This window comes from Anolis carolinensis, unplaced genomic scaffold (assembly GCF_035594765.1).
Source record: "Anolis carolinensis isolate JA03-04 unplaced genomic scaffold, rAnoCar3.1.pri scaffold_9, whole genome shotgun sequence".
NCBI classification, from domain to species: Eukaryota; Metazoa; Chordata; class Lepidosauria; order Squamata; family Dactyloidae; genus Anolis; species Anolis carolinensis.
Window position 1 is genome coordinate 4,159,366 of NW_026943820.1, and position 16,550 is coordinate 4,175,915.

Below are 16,550 nucleotides of genomic sequence, written 5' to 3' on the forward strand. Positions count from 1 at the left end.
AAACAAAACACACCTCTGCCAGGTGCATCATTAAAGGCCACAGTAATGTGTGTTGCAAATGGGGAGCCTTCCCTCCCCTAATTTTGAAGACCATGGAGATTTTAATATCAACTTTTTGGAACCATTGTCCAAACCATCAAACGTATTGGCTCCAAACAGCAAAAAGGCTACACTATTGATAGAGGTCACTTATGAAACAGGACTAGCCAGTACCAGCTACAGAAGTTACAGTCTGAATGTAATGCTTTTGCAGAAGTAAAAGTTTATCAAACACCAATTTTAAAAGCTCTGCAAAGATCCCCAAACAATTAATGTAAGTCATTCTGTTAGCTTCTCTGGTCTGTAGGCCAATGAGGCTTTGTATCAACAGTCTGCCATTTCTGTTCATAAAAGATGGAATACCAAATTTGCACTAAAACTCATTGCAGACTTCTGCAAAATAACAGACTGGTGAATATTTGGCAGCCTTCTTTGCACAAGCACATGAACTTTCTCCTAATCCAATGCATCACTGCTGGTACACAGATGTCTGTTTTGTACTCTGAGAAACAGGAACTGCCTGACCTAGATATCTCTTCACATGAAATAACAGCATGTAGACAAACGTCTATGGTTTACATCTTTAGAAAATAAAAGCCAATTCTCTATATGGCAATTCAGAACCACTTTTTGTGGTGGTGGATTGGGAGAGGGCTTTCGAACTGATACAATGGGAGAAGTCGCATGGGAGAAAGAGGACTAATTTGCCATGGAAACAGCAGGCTCTAAGTGGCTTGAGCTACTCAGGGCTGTTCTTCTGAATGAAATGTATGTTAAAAGAAAAGCCAGGCTGGCTCAGACCAGAGGTCCATCTAGTCCAGCATTGAGTTTGCACAGCAGCCAATCACTTCCCTATGGAGAGCCCACAAATAGGACAGGAGTGTGTCTGCACCTCCTCATGTTTCACAGAAAAGAGACTTCACTGCTCCTGGGACCAAAGGGAATACATACATACATAGGCATCATGAGCAGTCTCCACGAGTCTCTCTCCAATAGCCTGTTTAATACATTCACTACAAATCCCAAGCTTTAATTATGTGCTGTGAGAAGAAGGGCTTCCTTTCACTTACCCTGAACCCCCCGCCACTTAGTTACAAAGGATGGGCTCTCCTGAGAGGAGCGAGAAAGAAAGACTGCTCTGTGGCCTCCTTTTTCTCCCTAATCTCAATGGCTGCAGTATTTCCTGACAAGGGACACATGCTCCAGCCCCTTGACCACTCAGCTTGCCTTGTTCCCAGGATGAGATTATTTATCATCCTGCTCTTTATACCATCAATGGATGAACCCAATTTGTGAGTATCATGAGTCACAGGTTGATCTGGAAACCAAATCTGCTGCCAACAAACAGGTTCAGATAATTGTAGGGCTTTCAAAAGTTTTGAAATAACCTGTACTTCTAGTATAACATTTGGCCATTTCCATACTACTATTCCTACTATGTTAGTTTGTTAAGCTTTTACCTAGTCACTCCTGGTACTTTTTATGACATTGCTCTGTATGTGCTATACAGCATTCAAAATCCATTCGATCCTGATCTGTGACTCAGCCCAGACAAAAATCCTTCTAAATGCTAACAGCCTTTAAATAAGGATGAAGAAGTATGAGGTATACATCTTAATGGAATAATAACATCTTCCTCATACCTAGACTTCATATGCAATACGATACAAGCATTTCAATCATTCAAAGCTCACATCACAACCACCAGCTCCAGAAACGAGTGGTTTTTCCTTCTGTAAAGGAGAATATTATTTTCCTCTTTGGAACAGTAAGTTACATGAGAGTATATTGGAATCTGTCGGTTTTGTTTTGCACTCTGACAGTCAGAACACCCATCTGCCATTGAAGAGGCAGCTTCCTGTTAAATCTAGAAAGCTTTCCCCCACTGTTTCCATTTGTGTTTGAAGCAATTCACGTCCGCGGGCTTCTGCTGGATCCATCGCTAAGGCAGGCTATGCATCAGTGCTGAGCACCTGGGAGGAAGCGGGTGCCTTTTCTCCTTGGCACAGGCCTCATTAGCATCAATTCATGCTTTCATTTCACAAGAGATACAAAAATAAATTCTGGATAATCTCCTCGCCTCTCTCTAGTGCTTTCTGAGAGGTGTCTGAAAGTGCTCTGCAAACAATAGCTTACGCTTCTGTAGACCTTGGGCTGGAAAGATAGGAAAAGGAATCAAGTTGGGAAAGAGGACTTCTTAGTGTCCAGAAAGAGTCTCACTTCAAGCACAGAGGCATTACCTATCTCCAGAAGCCTATTGGTACACTTTCCCAGGATGGGGAAGCAGGGTGGGTGAAGGAAGGCGGGCACAATCTCTTGGCACTGCGCAGCCTAGGTTTCCTTCCTTCCTTCCTTCAGTTACCAATGTAGTAATGCTGAAATACCACATTAAACTGCAGAACACAAATGCCATAGATCATTTTGGAGTCTTTCATAATTCTTTCAGAGCTTTTATCATCCTTAGCAATGTAGTGTGCCTCCCAAAATGCTAGTCACTCCATTGTCAGCCCCTAACTCCAACAAATTAATAAAATGCTAAATTTTAGCTCCCTCAATACTGTTCCTTGACACGGCTTGCTTGTTAAGTCCCTTGATTGCAAACATTGCCCCTCTCTACCACTCCCTCTGATCACTGCTTTTCCCAAGAGCACTTCCCAAAGGACTCTGTCAAAAGATTTCTTGAAAATCCATGATGGCTGCCAGATCACAGCTATCCTCTTACTTCCTTCTTAGATATTTTTTTTCTGCCAAATTATCCAGTCAAATATTAGGTTTACTAGCTAGTAACTTCTGAGGTTACACTTGTATTCCTTTTGAAACACTGGCAATACAGTAGCCACTCTACAATTGCAAAGTGAAAACCGTGCTCCCTAGAACAACTTTTGTTTTCTGTTCAAGGATAAGCAAAATCACATTTGAGTTATTTCGGAATGGTGAGAATGATAATATTTGGATCCAAAGAGACGTTATTGCTCTTTTCTGACAGAGGCTTTTTTGTCGTAGCCTCTAACTGACCTACACTGAAGAGACAATAAATTCACTCAGCTTCTCTGCATTCCCCTTATCCTTCTTAATCCTATGTAATTCATATGTCATTCAGTCAACTCCCTGCCAGACTCATTACACTTCTTCTGAGCCTTGTGAAAGAAGCTGCAACTGACAGAATGCATAACTATTTGACCTGAAAATTCCCAGCCACCAGATTTCACAACCCTATGTCCCTGGCCACAATCTCCAGCCTTTCTCCTTTCTCTCATAGGACTTCTTTTCCCATTGCAGGATTCCCAAATGGAGTTTTACTGAGCTGCATTCTGGTGCATTCAATGGTGGGCCCATTACTTGACACATTTGCTTTCCAAATTGACAGAGAAAGTTATTTCTGCAAAGGTTTGGTGCTTCTTGTTATTATGTTTACTTGCAACTACATGCCATACTTGCACCTGTATTACTTACAAGCTATATACTACAGCCACAGGTCTCCGGGGCCCTTCAGAAGAATCTTTGGCACTGAGTAGCACTCACGCAGCAAAAATGGCTCCCAAATACCTGGAAAGGCTACATGAAAATATCTGCATTCAGGCAGAGTGCATGTGCCAGGGTTATACAATCGTATGTCTCTCTGTATTGAGGGGGGGGGGGGGTATCCTTGAGAGTCTGACTAGAAATCAAAAAGAGAGTTAGTAATCACCCATTACCTTCTGTGCTACTGCCGCCTTGTCTTTGGCTTCATTTTGCCCATTACATTCACGTGTGTAAAGCTCACTCAGTCAGTAGACTGATAAGAACTGAAACACTGACAGGTTGCTCCTAACAGCTCTTTGTGTATTGCATGCTGAGTACTACATGCTTCTGCATGCTCCATATCAATAAGTTAGAGGGAGGGAGGAGCCCTTCTGGAATAAAAAACAGGCCCTGGCATTTACGAGGGAAAGAGTGAGTGAACTGTGAGGTCCCCTGCAAGGGAGATGCTCGCATCTGTGCCCTTTCAGATTGCCCCAGCTTCCTTTTTAATTTATCTTTCACTGTCTGCAGAAAAGCCTCCTCCTCCTCGCATTGCCTCTATGTCTTCTACACGAGTTGCATTCAGAGCAGGCCTTGATGAGGCCGAAAGAGAAGAAGCGCCTTGTGCTCTTTGGCTGCAAAGGAGACAGGTGGCAAGTGGCTGGAAGGCGAGGAGGGGAAAATAAACAGAGCCGGAGGAGGAGGGGATTGTACAGCCCTAAATGAGACCGTGGTGGACTGAAGAGCTGCTTCCCTTTCCCTTCATTCTGGAGAGAAGAACAATTGGACTGTTTGAAGCACGTGGTGCAGAGACTGTGGGTGTGCTGTTCTTTGCAGATGCCCTTTGTGTGAACTAAAAATCTGCTGGAATTAATAAATCATGGGGCAGGAGAATCCACTTTAGCCAAATGTGTGTGTGTGTGCTTTGAAGAGCACCACAGATTGCCTGGCCAGCAGAAAAAGAGAGGCATGGAGGGTTTTTTTTCCCATATATCTTTCACTCCTGAGCAAATGAAACTATCCGCCTGGGCCTTTGCTTTTTCTGTGTAATAAAAAGCCGTCAAAAAACAAATATTCCCTTTCGTTCTGAATCCCAGCCCTCTGCTGAGAATGAAACAGACCCAACAATTCGCTGTTCAAACCAGATTATCTGAAGTACTGCTTTCCTCCTGCCATGACATTAAATTATCAACCTGCAGTGTATTTTATTTCTGTGGAACATGCTGGACTGCAAAATCCAGAATTCTTTACCAATGAACAGATCAGTGGTTCTCAACCTGTGGGTTCCCAGATGTTTTGGCCTTCAACTCCCAGAAATCCTAACAGCTGGTAAACTGGCTAGGATTTCTGGGAGTTGGAGCCAAAACACCTGGGGACCCACAGGTTGAGAACCACTGGAATAGACGAACAAGGGCTGATGGGACTGCCAATAGAGGAGAGTCATGCAATTCCCAATGGCAAGACATCCTCTTTTCAAAGGGTTTATTCCGGTTCTCCCAATTCTGTCAATAATGCCTTATACAATTTCAATTCATAATATTCTAGTGCAAACACTTCATATATCGAAATCCTTAAGATTTGACTTCTTGAACATCTTCCCATAATCCTATTGAATTACTCATAGTACGCTTTGTCTATCAGAACTGTCTTTTAACACATTTCATATCATTATGCTGTAACTCTAGCCACCCCAGTTCAAGTCACTCTTGGGCACATAAGCACTTACAACATCCAAGATGGCGGATTGACCTTTTACAACAAAATGCCACCAAGCCATTTGCCAGCAATCAATAGAGTACTCAGGTTTCTGGAAGTTAAGGTGGTAAGGCAGTTGGAAGAAAAGGGTGTTTCACAACTTGGGGGAGGGGGGTAAATTCCCCATTAGATTCCTAAATCTCATATACAGTAGAGTCTCACTTATCCAACACTCGCTTATCCAACATTCTGGATTATCCAACGCATTTCTGTAGTCAATGTTTTCAATACATCATGATATTTTGGTGCTAAATTCGTAAATACAGTAATTACTACATAGCATTACTACATATTGAACTACTTTTTCTGTCAAATTTGTTGTATAACATGGTGTTTTGGTGCTTAATTTGTAAAATCATAACCTAATTTGATGTTTAATAGGCTTTTCCTTAATCCTTCCTTATTATCCAACATATTCGCTTATCCAACATTCTGCCGGCCCGTTTATGTTGGATAAGTGAGACTCTACTGTACCATGGTTTGGCTGTCATCTTATAAAATGGCTGCACTTTCCCAGAAACTGTTGTTCTTATTAAAGCTAGTTGCCATAAAATCTCCCCTCTAATAAGGATCCCCAGACTTTCTCCCAGGCTTCTAAGGAATCCATAAAAACACAAGGCAGCTAATTCTCACAACAGGCACTCCCTCATGTGTGAGGCCAGGTCTAAAATAAACTCAAGCTATTTTGTCAGACAGTGGGAAAAAGATATTTCCGAAAAAGCCATACAAAGCAGAAATAGAGCAATCTGTACACTTAAAAACTAGTGTGGCATGCAGGAATAATGCTGACCACTAATGCTGGGCTACTAAAATATAAAAGCAAATACTATTTTCCATTATCCTCTACCAGCACCCCCTCTCCTAATCCCACCAGTATTTTAAGTTGGATTATGAAGGATATACACACCTAGTTTAGTCCAGATTCATTATGCGTGTGAATCACATGGATCTCTCGATTTGGCTGTACTGCAACTCCCATCATTCTCTATCAGCCCCTCCCCCAACTCTGGCAGGATATGAAGGATATGTGTTCCAAGTATGATCCAGATCAATCAAGCCATATAGGAGCCTTTGTGTTATATACAACATAAAGATGCTAACTTTTAAACAGATAGATACCGCATCTCTCATTCAAAAGGGATCTCAGTACTACTAGCAAATCATTCACACGTTGACAATTCAGGCTTACCACCTTAAAAAACCACAACAAATAAGAGGAAAGGGGGTAGCAATGGGGGAGACATGAATTCCCTATTCCCACCCGTCTCTTTGCTGCGGCAGGCTATCAGGGTTACTCCACTGGTCTGTGAATTTTGAAGGACTCCAAATGCAGCCTCTTAGGATAAATTCAGATTATAACATGCTGAATGATTTTCCCTTTCTTTTAATCTCAAACAGGTTGGCTGATTTTTGATACAACTCAGGAAAAGAGAGGTCTTGTTCTGGGTAGAGCTGGTGCCTACAGACTATGCTCCTGGACAGCTGTACATAGCAAGGAAATCGTAAATGTAGGAAATACCCCGCTGAGCTCATTTCTCTTGCCTGCGGGGCCCCAGTTTCTGCTCCAACTTGCTCACAGAGAGATGCTATACAGTCAGATGCGTGACACTATTTCTGAGCTGAGAATCCTCCTTCCCAATGCTTGAGCAATAAACAAAAGACCTGAATTCGAGGCCAAGCCCAACATACATACATACAAACACACACACACACGCCTGTTCAGGAAAGGCTTGAAAGGCATCTCAAGGAAAGAATTTTGAAGAGAAAACAATTAAATGGTCTGGAAACTATTATACATTAAAAGTCACTGGAGCACTACAAAACTACCGACTGGCAACTACCGACTGTGGAAGATCTTTCAAAGTTGCCATGGCAGCTCACGCTGCAATTTGCCCACTCAGTCTTCAATAAGAGCTTTTCTCTCTCTCTTAGAGCAATACAAGCACCAACAAGTAAATGTCACTGATGGGGAGAAATAAGAATTCTTCTCACTTTAAAAATGTGTCCTAAAATTCCATTACAGAAGGGATGTCAGGTAAGACAAAAACAAGCTGAACATGTGGCAATGAGAGTAGGACATTTAAGGAGCAGGTTAAACATTCGGCTTCTCATATTTATTGCCACTTGGCAGAAGAATAATTACAGATTTGACATCTTCCTTAGCAAACCCCAAACATGCATTTAACCTCAAAAATAGTTGGCAAACTTTTTAAAAATTATTATTATTCACAGGGATAGTATGGTCTTATATAAAAGCGTATACATACACTTAATGAAATAGGTGTGCTTCTTGGCATTACTTGAACTGAACATCAGACACAGAAATAACACGGAAAAAATAGAGACCTGTTCCTACAAGTTCAACGTGTTTCAGCAAACTTTTCATTTAAAATTAACAATATGTGCATGTGAAATGAAATGAAGCCTTGCAGAAGTAAACAAAACAATTTTAAACCTGCTAGAGATTGCCTGAGAGCTTCTTCCAAAATGATTTTTCTCTTCTAACTAATCTCCACTTTTCTTACAATCTCCATTCTGGTGGTCAAACTTAGTTTTTTTAATATGGTGGGTCAGGAAAGCAGATTTATTTATTTTTATTTTTCTACTTGATACTGTTGTTCATGTAAGCTCAGCAAGTAATCCTAAATAGTTAAAATTAATCTTGTTTGTTGTAAGGAGAAGTTGGAAAACGTCTTTGTAAAAAGGAGCTTCTTTTTACAAACTTTGTAAATTGAGGTAGGCCCCATATTTAGTAACACAGGCTTCCTTATCCAGAAGAAAGGACAAAGTAGAGAACAGCAAACACTGGGATAAGGTACTTTGACCTTCCAAAGTGACATGCCTGGCCACTTGGCAAGAGGAAGAAACATTACTAAGAATATATTTCAGTCCTCTCTTGAAGAATTTGTTCTAGGGATTTTGATGTCTTCTAGCACGACTCTACGCTCAACTTCTGCATGAAGCTGAACACAAAATTACACTGGAGGACTGAGAGATTCCTAGAGGCCTGTCCTCATGTACACAACCCTGGCAGATGGCTAGCCATCAGGTGCCCAAAAGCAACCTCTGCCCTCTCTCACTGGAAAGCCTCACAAGGACTGTGGCCAACAGCAAACAGATCCTTCCCCAAAACCAGAACACAGCACAATTGTGTCTGCTTCCCTGTTAAGATAGCATTGAAATATTAGAAAGAAGGGGGGGAAAGAGGGAGAGATAATAACTGATGCCTGACAAGGAGGCCATGGGGAAAAGCCAGGGGTCCCTGTCTGGTGTGTCCCCCCTCCCCCGGTCTGTCCGTCCCCCCCTCCACACACACACACTCAACAGGCCGCAGGAAAATAGGTCCCCACTTTAGATTTAGATTTCTGAGATACCTTCCTACATGCCTGATTCTGTAACTATAAGCGCATACATGTTCGCCTTCAATACGTTTGTTTGTGAGCCTCATTCCTTTCCGGATCATCTGAAAAGGCAACTGAAGGATTTCAGCATTTAAGGATTTTGCACAGAGGAGATTGAATGACACAACAAGCAACACAAATATAGCACAGCCTTTCCTTCCTGACTCGGGACTACTGCTCAACCAGTCAAACTCCACATACTGCACCGCTCAGGTTGTTTCGAAGATTATCTGCATTGCTATTACCAGAAGCCACGTGAGAAGCCGACACGCTGGGATTGGTCTGTTCAGACTTTAATAACACAAATGCTTATATGGAGACTACAACAAACCTGCTTTTCTCCATATATACATGCTGGCCATTATCCAATTGCATTGTAGCTAAGCATTTAATGGGATCCAAGGAAAGATTCCTGGAAGAAATGGGGAGGAAAACCCAGCTGGAAGGTAACAAAGGTATTTTAAAATAAACACGTATCTCAGTGCTGTTTTTTTAATTTCTCATGTGGTCTGTGGAAGTACTTTCAATGAAAAATAAATAAGGTATTATTGCTTTCTTAAAGGAGAAAAGGCTATTTTGTTTCATCTGTAGATTGGAGAAACCTCTCAGCAAATAATGTAATTCGGCTTCAAAGCCTTTCCACCCTGAGCTCATTGTTCAGCCCCAGAGCTGTTCTACCTCTTACCCGTAATAAAAGTGGAAGCAAGGAGTAAGGGAAACAGCAGAAAATATAAGCTGGGAGGTGGAGATCAAAAGGACAAGCAGAAAGCACTCCAGGAGAAGCACAAAGCATGTCAGCTGAGCACCCAAATGTACAAGAACAAGAAAACAGCCATTAAAAAGGCAGTGAAAGAATTGGGAAGCAGGCAGATCTCCCCTTTATAATATCATAATAATACTTTATTTCTAGACCGCCCTCTCTCCCAAGAGGGACTCAGGGCGGTTTACATACATACAAAAAAGGCAAACATTCAATGCCATAATTAAATCACACATTTTAAGACTCTTTCACATTTATTTAACAAGGTAGCATTCTACAGTGAAAGGGCTCTTAGATGGTCCCAAGGGCTGCCCCAGAGAACAAGACTAAGCTTTGTGGTTTGAAGTCACAGCAGGACAGGTTTCAATTGAACATCAGAAGGAACTTCTGGACAGTAACAGCAGTTTGGCAATAGAACTGCCTAGAGAGATGGTGTGGATCTCCTTTACTGGACAGTTCTCTACTGGTGACGCTCAGTGTTGTCCACAGACTGGTCTTCCAGGTGTTTTGGACTTAAACTCCCAGAATTTCTTTATCATTTGGCAGGACAGCTAAGGTTTCTGGGAGTTGAATTTCAAAAGATCTGGAAGACTAGAGTTTGGAGATCCTGCACTGAGCCAGGGGAATAGACTAGATAGCTTCTGGGCGGCCCTTCCAACTCTCTTAGATTCATAGTCAGTTCTCAAAGATTTGCCTCTAGCCAGGGCACAAGCCAGCCTGCAACCTCACCGTAGAATTAATGCAGTTTGATACAATGGATTTAACTGTGATGGCTCAATGCTACTGAATCACGGGAGTTGTTGTTTCACCGGGTGTTTAGCCCTCTCTGTTAAAAACTGCTGGTTCCTCATCAAACTACCAATCCCATGATCCCATAGCACTGAGCCATAGCAGTTAGGTATTGTCAAACTACACTAATTCTAAAGTGTAGATGCACCCAAAGTTGGCTTGTGCCCTGGCTAGAGACAAACCACTTTGGGAATGACACAAGGGCCCACGCTGTAGAGTTGGAAGGCTCCGTCAAAGGTCATCTAGTCTATCTGCTGTCACACCTTGTTTTATAAACTCTCTCCGGCAGGTATGTAACTAACTTTAACTGGATATACCAACATATACAGTGGCATCTCCCTCCTGCATCTTCAACTGGAAGTTAGTGCTTTGCATGAGAAGCCTCCATCTGCCTCCTGAATCGACTGCTGTGCTGCTCAAAAGATGAGAGAGAAGTGGGGGAACACAAGGGCTCCATTCAGCAAAGGCAACCCAGTTCTTCAATCAGCTGCCAGAGAGGCTCTGGAGCACATCCTCTGCTAGAAGCACATATGCACTGCAGCTTCCTGTTTCCAAAGCTTTATCTCTGTATTCTTCTCAAACAAGTCTGAAAATTCTCTGAGAGCTAATTAATATGAAGCATGAGTAGCCAGTACCGCCTAAGAATACAATTTTTTTAAAATCCAAGCATACATTAATGAATATTTCTCCACTCCAGCTACAAGGCAACTGGTACAGCACTGCATAAGCTGATTTGTGGAGAAAAGAGATTTCACCACTTCCCACATTAAAGAAGGGTCTGAAAGGGCAACATCCAGATATATCTAGAAGATCATTTGAAGATATTCTACTACTAACCTTTTAACATGGCTGTGATTCAGAAAAAGGCTCCATGGAGGATTCAGAGTGAAATCACCAACTTGTAATTTATCAAGACATCCAGTGCCATTAGCAATGGCCTGAACCTAATTGGTGGGGTTGTACCCCAAGACCTATGTTAATCTGCAGAGCAATACCAGGATGGTTGTGGTGCTAAGACTGCTTTCATTTTCCACCTCTGCTGTTTTGCATATTAGAGGCTTTTATCATCATGGTCACAATTTCTATTTTTTAAATTTTGTTTTCCAGTGCAGTAAATTCCTCACTAATGCACCAACAGAACACACATACGCCGACTAACAGACATTAACATCTTGTGCATGGCTGGACGATAAACCAGATGTTCTTCAAAGTCTGTGCATTTTTCCTATATACCTGATGATACTTTAATGAACCCATAGTAGAATGAAGGGAATTATTTTCATTAGATCAACTAATAAGAATGAGGAAAGGTCATAAAGGAATCCAGTGGCACCTTCGAGATTAAGTGGAAAAAATAATTTTCTAACTTACGGTAAGCTATTGTTGGTCCCCAGTTTACTACTATTTTCCATTCATGTCCATTAATGGAATTTCTCCAGTTAATCTCAAAAGTGCTACTGGATTATACTGGTGTATGCTAAAACAAAGTACACTAAGTAATCTCTTTGAACAGTCATGTGAAGGAGGTTTGCAGACGTTCAGACTTTTAACAGTCTAACCCAGAATCTTGACAGATAAGGTTTGGAATTATACACAGCTTCCCTCACAACAAATGATTTACAACTAAAGGTTAGATGTAAACACATATTCCTATCACTTGCATGTCTCCAGAAAAAACTAGTTTTCCCCAAGGCACTGATCAGAAAGAGAAATGCAGAACTATAGCTAACAATCATAGGCCTAGGGCGATTTCCCTCCCAATACTGTTGCTGTTTCTAATGTATATGTAGACAGAAATCTGTCTATATAGACTCATGCAAGAGATACACTCAAATGTCATAGATGCAGATCAAGATTTTAAGCAGAAAATTCCAAATTCCTGGTTTAATACAAGCTTATATTCTGCAGCATCTCTCTGGAGATGCAGAGGAAATCGCTGCATAGTTGCTAAACCACTGCTTCCTAAAGAACACCTTCAAAGTCTCACACACAAGGCCTTGTTTGGACCAGCATCTGCTCCAAACATGCAGACAATATGATGCAAACTGTCCTTCAAAGCACCTATACTCTCTGAAAGCAATTAGTTCATGGATGCTTAAGAAAACAGTCATATTTTATTCACACTGAACAGTTCAGACACTGCATTCAATCTCTGCCTTGCATGTGAAACTACCTTCATCACATTCAACACACATACATTCAAACAAACAGCCACTGATGCCTCCCTGTTTAAGAATATTATTTAGTACACTAATATATATCTAACAGGAAGTCATATTATAACCTCAAGAATAATAGCTTTTAGGTATAATGAATTTGTGATCTTTCCATCATTGGTAATGGATGGGCTGGTTTCTAAGCATGATTGGAACAAAATAAAACACCTGTTCCAACTTGACCTAAACCCCTTGCATGCAGAAACTCTTCCTTTTTGTTTATTTCACTTCCAAGATACTGCATCAATCCTTTATGATTAACCATTTCATTCAGCCTTCCTTTCCTTCCCTTCCACCTTCCTTTCCTATGTGGATTTCCTTTTCTTGTTTAGGATTAATAACAAAAAGTCAAAATACTTGCAGGAAAATCTGATATTTAAATCTATTTTGATTATATTACACTAATAATGAGGCACAAAAAAATGATCTCTGCACTGACCATATATGATGGCTTCTATGAAAAGTGGATTTTAAGTGCTTTTTTGTGGTAAGCACTAGATACTGATATTCACCTGTTCAACAATAATACCAACGAGTCAGGCTTCATTTCTCTGGAAGCAATGTATGATTTTTGAGAGTACTGCCCTTCCACCCACACTTTGGGTGTTCTCTTAATTTGTTCATCTGAATGAAACCAAGGCCACTCCTGAAATCTGCCTTGACAATGCTATCCCACGTGAAGGGACTCCTTTGAGTTGGGAGGGTTGTGCTTCAGCGCAGAGGTTCAGGAGAGAGAGGCAGCTAGAGAGAGGATGTCACTGACATCATAAATGGAGCTATTTTTACCAGCCAACGAGATCTAATCCCTGGCTGAGCAGGAGGTTTGTTTCTCCCAACTGGAAGAGCCTCCTCTGTCCTGGAGCAGGAAACTAGGTTACACAGATTAACTGTCCTCTTCTCTGTTCCCTGGGCCCTTTATTTCTCCCTCTCCCAGCCCATGCCACCTAAAGGTCAGCCTTCAGCATGAGGAGACCCAGAGTCCACCAGTGCGGACCCATGGGAAAATAAATGCAGCAGGGAAAATGAAAGGAAACAAAGAGGAGCCTTCGCCCTTGCACCTCTCAGCTCCATTTCCCGACATAAGTGAACCAGCTTTTGGGAAACCAACTCTTTCAGACAGGCTTCAAGGAAATACAGTGGTCCTGTTCCTGCTATAGTTCAATATGGGAAAGGAACATATAAGTATGATAACGACATGGTGTAGTGTTTGAATGTTGGACTAGAATACTGGGGAGACCAGGATGCCAATCTTCACGCAGCCACGGAAACATCAAAGAGTAAAGCCATGGCAAACATATTTATTTATTTACTAAATAAATAAACCTTGACAAAACAGTTATGTAAGGTGGAATTACAGTGAAGGCACAAAATAGCAACACAAGCCTACTCTGCCGTTTTTGTCAAGACTCATGCATTCTCCAAGTGCCTTCTCAACACATCCTTTTCCAGAAAAGCCAAAGTGGACTCCAGGTTCCTCTTCTTGACCCCTCTTCTCACTTTCTACCCTGGCAAAATAACAGGCAACAGTAACCCTAGACGAGTATCATTTTTAAAACAAATTACATGATGCCTTTGCAAGGCAAGATAATTCAGCTCGTGTTGGTGGGAACCTGCTCTTGGCAACTTGAGGCTCCCTTGTTTTGGAGCAGCATCAGCAGCCGCCAAGCTATTGCTGGGCCCAATCCAAATCCCTGGCTTAGGACCAAGACACCCTGAAGGATCACTCTGTTTGTCCAATACAAGCCCATCCACTGATTAAGAACTCTTCCCCAAAAATTGGAGGTGGAAGCTGGCAGAGGGCCTTCTAAGTGTGGGGTTTTCGAATTCTCTCCCTAGTTTCCCATCACACGAGGTCCTCCCTACTTCATCACTGTCCTCCTCATGGGGCAGTGGTTCAACTATTTCTAAAAATGTTTCAGTTGTAAACCATTTTGCAAGGTCTTTGGTTAATGTGTATGACAGAACTATAATCTTCATTTTAAATTCATGTTCTTTCTCCCTCCCTCTGTGGTCCTATTTTCCAAGCCCAAAGTGTGAATGACGACAAGTAAATAAAGAGGGAAAGAATGGGACTACGTGGTTACATCACTTTTTTCCCCACCCGATCTTGCCCTCCTCACAACCTTGTTTTGGCTCCCACTGTCTACAAATAAGATACCCCCTTTACTGGGAGACTGAAACTGTACTGAAAGTGATATTCAAGTAAATGTTTGTAAAGACTTATCTCAAAAACAGGCTCAGAGAACAGGGGGAGGGGGGGGAAATCCTACTGCTTTAAATCACTAAACCAGTGCAAAATTATCATTAAGTAAATCTATTGCTCAATGTTGGCTTATAAATCACTGAACAGTAACCTAATCATAGTCCAAACACAGGGTTCCACTCCTGTCTCCTGGGGAAACTGGAGGTACACAGTGCTTTTATTTAACCATTTGTGCAAACTACATGATATTAAGTGTTACCAAGCAGAATTGTATAACACAGAAAAACAAGCTTACTTGAAATCATGCATATCTGCCCTTTTAACTAGCATTTTCCAAATTCCTTACTCTTAGAACCATCTCCAAAGGGGTATATACTCTGGTCTAGCAAAACCAACAAAAGATTGAGAAACAGCAGGACTGATTTGAATGTTGGAATACTGGGCATCTAGGGTTTGAAAGCCTGCTCAGTCGTGGAAACCCACAGGATTTCCATGTCACAATCTCTCAGGGAGGCAAGGAAAGGCCCCTTTAAACCCATTCTTTTCAAGAAAACCCCCAATAGGTATGCATTAGAGTGGCTATAAATCACCTACATTTTTGTACTCCGTATCACATGTTTTAGATGACTGACTCAATAACATGTCTTCATACATTTGACAATGTGAAGCATATAGCAATACAGCTACTAATACTTAAAGGGGCCACAAGGCACTGCTTTTTCCCATTTGAAATATATTTAGAATGTTTTGCTTAGGAAAATGCATAACAGGAAAATAGCATGTAGATTTCTCAGCAAGCGGGGATCTTATACAAGGCTGTAAGATTCCCCTCCCCTTCCCAGCACATGCAAGTGATATTATTGAGTATGATGAACCACCTCAGTCAAAATAAGTTATAATCTCATTTTTTAAAGTTTGAGCCTTTTAACCAATATGCAGCAGGGCAATCTGAATATGGACATTACAAATATCTATCTACAACATGACCTGAATAAATGTGGCTTTGAAGAATTGAAGAGTGAAATAATTCAAAGCCACATCTCCCATCCACATAGGGAAGAAAACAAAAGATGATAAATTTGTCAAAATAGATGCATGTATTTCCAGCAATGACCCAAAGGTATCACCTTGCTTACTTTTGGCGCATAATTTTCTGTCATGCAATGATACACAAATAATTCTATGTGTAAGGAAATTGTATTTTTTGCAAACATGTGGGAATAGGAAGCAAGCTTGAAAGCTCTTTAGCTAATAAGTCAGAATATTGCATGTGTCACTAATATCTTAAGGCCAAGACAGGAAGGCCAAAACATCTCAAAAACAACCTCTCCTCTCAGGGGCCTGCCTATAACAGATGTGTCTCTTGGTGGAACACTATCAGAGGTATCCGCCACTGAAGACCAAGTGCTATAGGCCATATTTCAGAAGAAGATAGCAAAAACATCTGAATATCTGGCTGACTGTTTCTATTCATGTGTGTTTTGTTTAATGTGTATGTACGTTGTTAAAATAAGTATTCTCTGAAATAGTAAAGCCCAACGCTGATGTCAGAAAAATGTAGGAATCAGCCTTTGTTTGGAAACAATCCCACTCCCGTCAAAATAAATGTTTCAATATATATGGGGGGAAAAGGACATAATAACAATAAAATTAAAGGAAAGCTTTCAAGTTGGGACCTACAAAAATGGATTTTGCCCAAACTAAAAATCCTTCTTTTCTGCAAAACAGGCAAAGCAAATAAAAAGATAAATCTCTCCTAAGCCCAACAGCTCTGAATTTATTTTCCGAAGCCTCCAACCTTTGACATACAGCAACATTAACTTGAATTACAGCCCTGAAAGGGGGCCCTTCTACTTTTTCAGACCAATTTTAATTAAATCTTGCTA

The 16,550-nt window shown here is 41.2% G+C and overlaps 1 protein-coding gene across 7 annotated transcripts in view; it reads right to left on the reverse strand.

The window, feature by feature from the left end:
- The window catches only part of ankrd11 (ankyrin repeat domain containing 11), a 142,237-nt gene that overhangs the window by 87,956 nt on the left and 37,731 nt on the right, over positions 1-16,550 (reverse strand). The window contains exon 1 of one of the 7 annotated variants that reach the window (XM_016997414.2): positions 12,974-14,586. The exons of the other annotated variants lie outside the window; for them this stretch is intronic. The gene's annotated coding sequence lies outside the window, so the exon portion shown is untranslated. Of the gene's footprint in view, positions 1-12,973; positions 14,587-16,550 lie in introns of those variants that run through there. 7 annotated transcript variants of the gene reach the window in all.